The following is a 7996-nucleotide window of genomic DNA, read 5'->3' as shown; positions in this document are numbered from 1 at the left end:
GCAGTAATGGGTGGGAGGTCACTCGAAAACCACAATCGGTCACACATACCACAGGGCACACCAAATTGGTTCCCCACAAACTTTCTCCTTCGGTTATATTTATGTATACATTTGGTTATATTTATTATACATTCGCGTGGACTACAGAGGAGTCGGAGAAAAGTCCGGAGGAGCCGGAGAAAACTTGATGCGCGTGACAATACAACGGGACCGCCACTACGAGAGAGCGAAAGGAAAGAAAAGGTGCTTGGAACACCGACAAAGAGATGCCGGTGCGAACGTAGACATGGCCCAGGTGGGTCGAAGTGTAGTATCTGTTCTTATCAGCTTACTATTTGATACGGGTTGCATTATGACCCAAGATATTAAACTTATTTTTGCAAGTCGGCGGAGTGCGTGAAGCCTGATTCACGTTCACCGCGGGCCGACCCGGTATTTGCACTGTCTTCGAGATCGGCTCACGGTGTTTGGTCTACGGACATCAATCCGCTGGGAACTAGCAATATCAAGCTTCGCTGTAATACGCAATTGTCCAATCAAATCATTCCACTCAATGTGAGGGAAGTCGAAATGTCCGGTGGGCACCAAATTTGCTGGTTTAAATAGGTAGCGTATGTCTAAAGGCACGTAGTTCAAATCGGCAGTAAATTAATCGTCACTATCTAGTGGGTGGTAACCCGCGCAATAAGTACGTTTTTGCTAGTGGGAAGCTGTAATTTACAACGTGGATTTCATGATGGCAATAATTCTCTACAACAGTAGGCTTTATATTTCGTTGCACAAAAACCGAAACACGACCGCCTCTGCGGTCCACTTACCCGCCGCGGCGGCTCAGCAGCTATGGTGTTGCGTTGCTACGCACGAGGTTGCGGGATCAAATCCTGTCGCGCAAGCCTCATTTCGATGGGGACGAAATTGAAATGCGCCCGTGTCTCATGCGTTGCTGGCATTTTAAAGATGCCCTGGTGGTCAAAATTATTCAGCAGTCCCCCACTACGGCGTACCTTATATTCGAATCGTGGTTTTGGCACGTAAACTCCCTAAATTCTTCGATCTACTCGGTCCAGTCTGAGTGAACACCATACTTCTCACCATTGTTTAGTAATGCATGAGAGCTAAATTCCATCGTTAACAAAGACTTCGAAAATATGGTCATATCTGTGACATTGTCTTCCAGAACTTCTACTGTTGCAGCTTTCTTGGGAAGACAGCTGCGTATATTTGTTAGTATAGCAGTCATGGCATGGTACGTGGTGGCAACGATCGCATGCGGAGAGGCACGATAACTGCAAAGTGGGTGACAGGTTTTCATCAATTGCTGCTAATTCAGTTCAACAACAACAGCAGCACTATCATGATTTGCAAGTCATACGTATATTGTTCATAATCACTTTATCAAAAAGTATCTTGGAAGCCGAGTTAGCTAGCACAGCAAGTCCGTGAAATTTGCTGCATGCTAATCTGACTCGTGGAGAGTTATCCTCCTTTATTGAAAAAGTCGTACTTTATAGCGTTTAAGAGACAAATAATTTTAGCTTTATCTTTGAACAGAGCTAGCTTTGCGATTACAGGATGGTTCTTAACATTCTTAGGCCCTTGGTAACGGTTCCACCTGTCTGCTCGATCTATGTCACTGCTTTCGACAGTGATTCCAAAAACTCGAAAAAGATGTGGAGGCGGTCAATTTTTTCAAGGGCACCAATGCGTGCAGAAAAACAACTGAAAGCGGCCGGATATGCTTTTGGCCTCCATTAACTACGGTAAGCTCTCTGATTTTATGGCTTCAAGTGCTATAGAAAGACACTCTCATGTTAAAATTAAATTATGGGGTTTTACGTGCCAAATGCCCTATCTGATAATGAGGCACGCCGTAGTGGCGAACTCACGAAATTTATACCATCTGGGGCTCTTTAACGTGTACCTTAGTATAAGCACACGGGTATTTTCGCCTTTCACCCCCATCGAAATGTGGCCGCCGCGGCCGGGATACAATCCCACGATATCATGCTTAGCAGCCCAAACTCCCACAACTTATGTCCACAAACTAGGTATCGAGTGGGCTACGTTCCCGAAGTCTGTCCACAAACGTAACGCTCTTTGAACACATCTGATAAATGCAAATTTTGGCTTTCAGTGCTTTGGAACTTTGTTAAGTGATTCACAAAGACAGTGCCGGAAATTTTACCCGCTGTATTCCACGGAAAAGAAATATTAATGGCGAAAATTCGGAAAGCTAGCGCATTAGTCGCCACTAATTTTTTTGTTTTATATTGTCACGTGATAGTGACGCTGAAGGAATCAGGAAAACTGTCAATAACGAAACTAACACTTTATTGGGCGAACCTGTGCCCTCAATAACGAGCTACACTCAAAGAACGACGATAGCGGCGAACAAAGTCGGCGATCGTCGAAATTTCGATGCGCCGGTCAGGCGCGTCAACCTTTATAGATGAGTCATCGAAGGGTACAGAGTAATCGCTAGTGCCCGCGTGTCTTTGACGAAGTTCTACACAATTCGCGTCGCACATGCAGATTACACAAGCTTCGTGACAACAGAACCATCAATAACATTCGAGAAACCTCCGATACATGCGGGCACATCACGCGCTGAGCGTTTGTTAGACGGCGAAAAGTGGTCACCTGAAAAAGATAAACAAGTACACGCGTCAGGAGGGAGGTGTTAGTGGATTTCGGGGCGCAGGGCGATCGCCCAACCAACCCTCCCCCCCCGCCCCCCGCTCGATCCGCCACGGCTGAGAAGAATGCCGGCTGCGCGGGAGTTCTGGCGTACTGGCGCAGTATTGGACGAGTGGTTGGTACCAGCCAACTGTCCGAGACGGTTGCCAGCCGGGATAACAATGGCACGACGACGACATTACTTTTCGTATGACCCACGTATTCGGCAACACAGCAGCCAGTAGCGGCAGCCAGCAGCAGGGGAAAGTCGGAGTAAGAGGAAAAGAAAGCTTCAGTTTAAAATGCCCGACACCTGTACGGATAGTAAAGATGGTAGTGCATTCCTGGCCCTTTTCCATGTTGATCCCTTACAACCGTGTGGCGCCGCGGTGGCTCACGCCGGTTTTACGAGTCGACTCACCATTGAACATGCGCATGGACACGCGTGTAAGGCTAGCGGAGCTCCAACGACGCAGTTTCGCCACATGCGCACTCACCGTCATGAGTGATCTACCTGTGAGGGCTCGCATCCTCCAGAGTGCTGTTTAAGCTGTGAAGCAGCACAGACCTCACGTGCGTGCTGTCGCTTCCATTGCTTTTTCCATCGATTGAAACGGTTTTAATGAAAAGAGTCTGTGCACATTAATGCACTTGTATTTGTGAATGCGCTGCGAAACTGCCACTGCTTCTTATAACACGCATTTTCGTTTTGTGTTCTAATTACTCAAAAAGATGGATCAACCATTCGTATATTTCGTATTTTTCATTTGGCACCGCACTAAAGTGCCATTCGTGTCATAGGCCCAATTTCCAGCCGTCCATGGGCACACAGACGCCCACACCGTAAAGGACTATCAGCAGGCACAGATGCCTATGCCGTTTCATCTTTTAACATTGTAAAACAAAGACGCAGTTGTACGAAGGCGCATTGTAGCTTAGCACACTAAACGGCAGAAGGAGCAAGGGTTGCTCTTTAACAATGAGCAAGAATAGATCATTTTATATGTTTAGCACCGATGCCAGCAGCTGGTATTCATACGAATTAGGGCAGCCGACAAGCTCATGCTCGATCTGCCAAGCACTTCGTGGAGAACAATTCTGAGGCGATGTGCAGCGTCTGCGGCGGCTTATACTTGTTCGCGGACGCGTCTTAGGTCTTGTGAAGAACAGGCGGCAGTTTTATTGAGGGAGGATGTGTTTATTTTGGTTTTGTGCTCAGTATAGAAAACATCGCTGAAAGAAAGCAAGTCGACTTTTAGTACGCCGAGCAACGGGTTTGTTCGAGGAAGAAAGCCACGCATTTGCCTATTGGAACGCTAGGTTTCGCCATGGATTCGTGTTCATACGAATCAAGTGCTTCGTGAATGGCAGGCAATTCTAGATCATCGGGTGCTTTGAGTAAAATTAATTCCCAGAGAGTGTAGAATCAGTGGGTTTTAATTTCATTCTTTTTCGGCGTTGGATGATACACTGATATTGAGCACCGTGCAAGGCTTGTTTTGTAATAAAATATAGCGCCATGTTCACTGTGCCGATGCCCATTTATTTATAATGCATATCATTCTACGCAACTGGGAAGCATTTTTGCCATTCAGAATCATAAATGATTCATCCCAATAAAAAAGGAAATGGGTCAGAGCGCTCAGCTTACAAATCAATAAACGCTCCTTTAACTCCTTACGCCACCGAGAAATTTCTTTATACTCCGCGAAAATGCATCAAAATCCTGCCTCAAAACTGCTGCTCGCTGTAAAACATTATTTTCAGACTTATCAGCGTGGCCAAGCACTTGCGAAAAATACAGCTACAAAACTTTTAGAGATCACATCACTGACCAAATTGGTGGTCATCACGCAGGGACACCACACTTATTCTAAGCACTGCAACACCACCCAGCCCCCGCAGCGGTAGAATGGTGGCTATGGCTTTGCAATCCTGAGGTCAAAGTCGCGGGTTCGACCACTGCAGCACAGCTGCAATTCGAGGGGGTTAAACTTAGATTTCGATGCAGGCTGAAGAGCACAAGGTAGTCAGAAATATTCCACTGTCCCGTACTACGGCGTGCCGTATAAGCAGATTGTGGTCTTCTCAGGTAAAAATAAAGAATTTTAATAATGTAAGACAGAGCTGCCTAATTCATTATAGTACCAAACACTACCAACTGTTACCAAACACTACAACATTTCATTGTGATTGATTGTGCCTAGCAAGAAACATTTGGCTGTAGGAGCAACCCCCCCCCCCCCCCCCCATAGCGTACTCTAGTACGCTATCTCTATTGTAGATGGGATTAAAGTTACTGAATTTCTCTTCGATTTCCCGCTTTAATGAGTAGTGTTGTCGATCTAAAGCATTAAAGAAGTATCCAAAAGTATTTGAATTGCGAATAAGTTAAATTCAATTCTGCGGTTTGACGAAAACAACCCGATATGATTATGAGGAACGCGGAAGTGGGAAATTGCGAAATAATTTTGATCGACCAGTGTTCTTTAAGGTGCACCCAATGCATGGTAGACGGGCCTTTCCCCACTTCGCCCACGTCGAAATGCGGCAGCTGCAGCCGACATTTCATCCCGCACCCTCGGTCATAGAAGCTCAGTGCCAAAGCCACTACGTTACTGTTTGATTAGAGGACCGGCTCACATAGGACAATATTTTCTCGGTTATGCGAAAGTTTAGAATATTAGCACACCCCTACTAAACACATATGTGCCATACAAGTTGTAATGGATAATCAGGTTAATTATTTTATTTATTCAGTCAGTGAAATAATTGCATTGATTTAGCTTGAAAGTGATGTCCAACTGGGAAGATATTTCTTCACTAGAGACGTCATTACAGTAAATGTTCTAGCCTTTTCTTTAAAGAAGTGTTCTAAGTTAGTAAACCATGGATATCTGAGTAAGCCATACACTAAGATCATTCACACAGTTAAACAGCAAGTTTGAATTGATATCGTGAACTCAGCAGAGATAAAAGACAATGATACACCGAAATGCGTCGTTAATTATACGTCTAAGTAATCATCCACAGTGAACTTCCGGCAACGAGGTGAGGGATAGCGTTCCTTACTTTGTAATAGGATGCCGCCTGCGTGCTAAATAAACACTTGCGGTTGATGTTTCCTTTCATAAGCATAACAAACCGAGTGTTGGTGTTCGCACTGACGAGGTTATATAGTAGTTTATTTCACCGAAGAGAGTGGGTACGCGAAAATCCATTAGCGCTGGAAGACAATACTCATGTTTCGAATAACAGTGAACATTGCATATCCGTTTACTAAGATGGATTCCTGCAGTTAACTAAATGCGCCAAGGAATATGTAATTCAAGTGGTGGCACATTTCTAGAGACTTGCAGAACTTATCCTAACTTAAGGAACAGCCTCATAACCCAACGGTAGCTTAGAGGCGACGGTGTTGCGCTGCTAAGCGTGAGTTCGCGGAATGAAATCCCGACTACGGCAGCCGCATTTCGATGGGCGCAAAATGTAAGATTGCCCGTGTCCCATGCATTGTAGGCACGTTAAAGATATACTGGTGGTCGAAAATATTCCGCAGTCCACCACTACGGCGAGCATCGTAATAAAATAGTGGTTTTAGCCCGCAAAATCTCAGAATTCATTCATTCAGCAGCCTCATGCATATATAGTATTGTGACGATGAATTGCGTTTATTTACAAGATGAAGAACGCAAAGGTACCGCTTAGCGAAAGCAGTTAGCAGCGTAGCACGAGAGCCAGCCCAGCTTCTTTCTTCGCTTCATCCAAACTCCACTCGCACGTTTCGCTTCCCCGTTGGCAAACGATGTCCACTCGGCGAGCCATTAAGATCGACAGTAGAATGCCTTAAGGCGCGCGATATGTGTCAGCTGTGCCTTTTTAGAGCGGCAATCATCGCTTGTGATGCAGGAGATTACATAGGTAACGTCACATGAGGCAGTCGACAATGACGAATGGACCGGAGTAGCGGGTCAAGAAATTCTGATAAAGACCACATTTGCGGACTGGTGTCCACAACAACACAAGGTCACTTTTAGTATAAGACACGGACCGATGGCAGGTGCCTTAACGGATCTTTAAACGCTGTCGGGATGCCAGAGTTCGGATGCGTGCGATGCGAAAGGCTTCTTTTGCTCGGCACAATGTTTCTGCAACTGAAATCTCCACGTCTAGCGTAAAAAGAAATATCGTGTCGACCCAGCTGCCAGGAGAGCAAGCGTAGAGCAGATAAAATGGCGCCTACCCTGTGGTTTTGTACTTCGTGTTGTTGTAAGCGTAAGTCATATAAGGTAGCATTTCGTCCCAGTTTTTGTGCTTGCAATTGACATAAATGGATAACATGTTCGCAAGAATCTTGTTCTTGCGCTCTACGAGTCCATTGGTCTGCGGGTGATACGGAGTGGCATGGCGGAACTGGCAGGCAGACAGGCGCAGGATCGTCTCAACGACGTCGGCGACGAACTGACGCCCGCGGTCACTGATGAGGACACGTGGGGGACCATGCTGTAGAATTACAAAGCGAAGCATAAATTGTGATACGTGGAAAGCCGTTGCTGCACGTGTTGCCGCAGCTTCAGTGTATCGCGTCAGATGGTCGACACAGACGAGTACTTATCGATTGGCACTGTGACCGCGGAAATGGGTCGAGCAGATCGACACCAACAGCCTCGAAGGAAAGCATAGGATACGGTACAGAATGAAGACGTCCGGGCGGCGTAGTCGCGGGACGCTTGTGACGTTGGCATTGTTCGCAACCCGACACGTATTTTCCCGTGTCGTGTCATATCTTAAGCCTGTAGAGCCTTTGCGGGACGCGGTAACACGTTCAGACAATGCCTATGTAGCCTCACGTTGCATCGTTGTGCGTGAAGCGAACAACATGGAAACGTAGAGTGCGTGAAACGACGAGAAGAAGGCGGACTCCTTGGCTTGAATAATATTTCTTGCAGACGATGTCGTCGTGGACCACGAAACAGCTTGGTTGACGCAATCATTCGCAGAGGCGAACAGAGCATCTAAGCCACAGCCGTGATGTTGTGCTTTCCGGAATGTCACGAGATTAGGCAACTGGGTGTCAATAGAGTCAATATACTGATCGAAGTTGCCAGTGTCGCACTCAGTCGTAGGTATAAATAGACGCGATGGGCAGTCAGCGTCTGCGTGGTGGTTACCGCTTTTGCAGCCTACTACAAAGTCCAAGTCTTGTAAGCGCAGCGCTCATCGCGCAAGTCGGCCTGAGGGGTCGCGTTGGCCAACCAACCAACAAAAGTAATTATGGTCGGTGATAACTGAGAAACGATGGCCGTAAACGTACAGGCGA

At 46.4% G+C, this 7996-nt stretch overlaps 1 non-coding gene across 1 annotated transcript; it reads left to right on the top strand.

The window, feature by feature from the left end:
- The first annotated feature begins 284 nt into the window (after positions 1–284).
- LOC126518784 (U2 spliceosomal RNA) lies at positions 285–467 on the top strand. Its single transcript, XR_007596481.1, has one exon. It is a non-coding gene; the product is annotated as a U2 spliceosomal RNA (small nuclear RNA).
- Positions 468–7996: the final 7529 nt, after the last annotated feature.

Source organism: Dermacentor andersoni, chromosome 1 (genome assembly GCF_023375885.2).
Source record: "Dermacentor andersoni chromosome 1, qqDerAnde1_hic_scaffold, whole genome shotgun sequence".
In the NCBI taxonomy this organism is placed as follows: Eukaryota; Metazoa; Arthropoda; class Arachnida; order Ixodida; family Ixodidae; genus Dermacentor; species Dermacentor andersoni.
The sequence above is the reverse complement of the archived record's forward strand: the minus strand, read 5'-3'. Positions and strand labels throughout refer to the sequence as shown.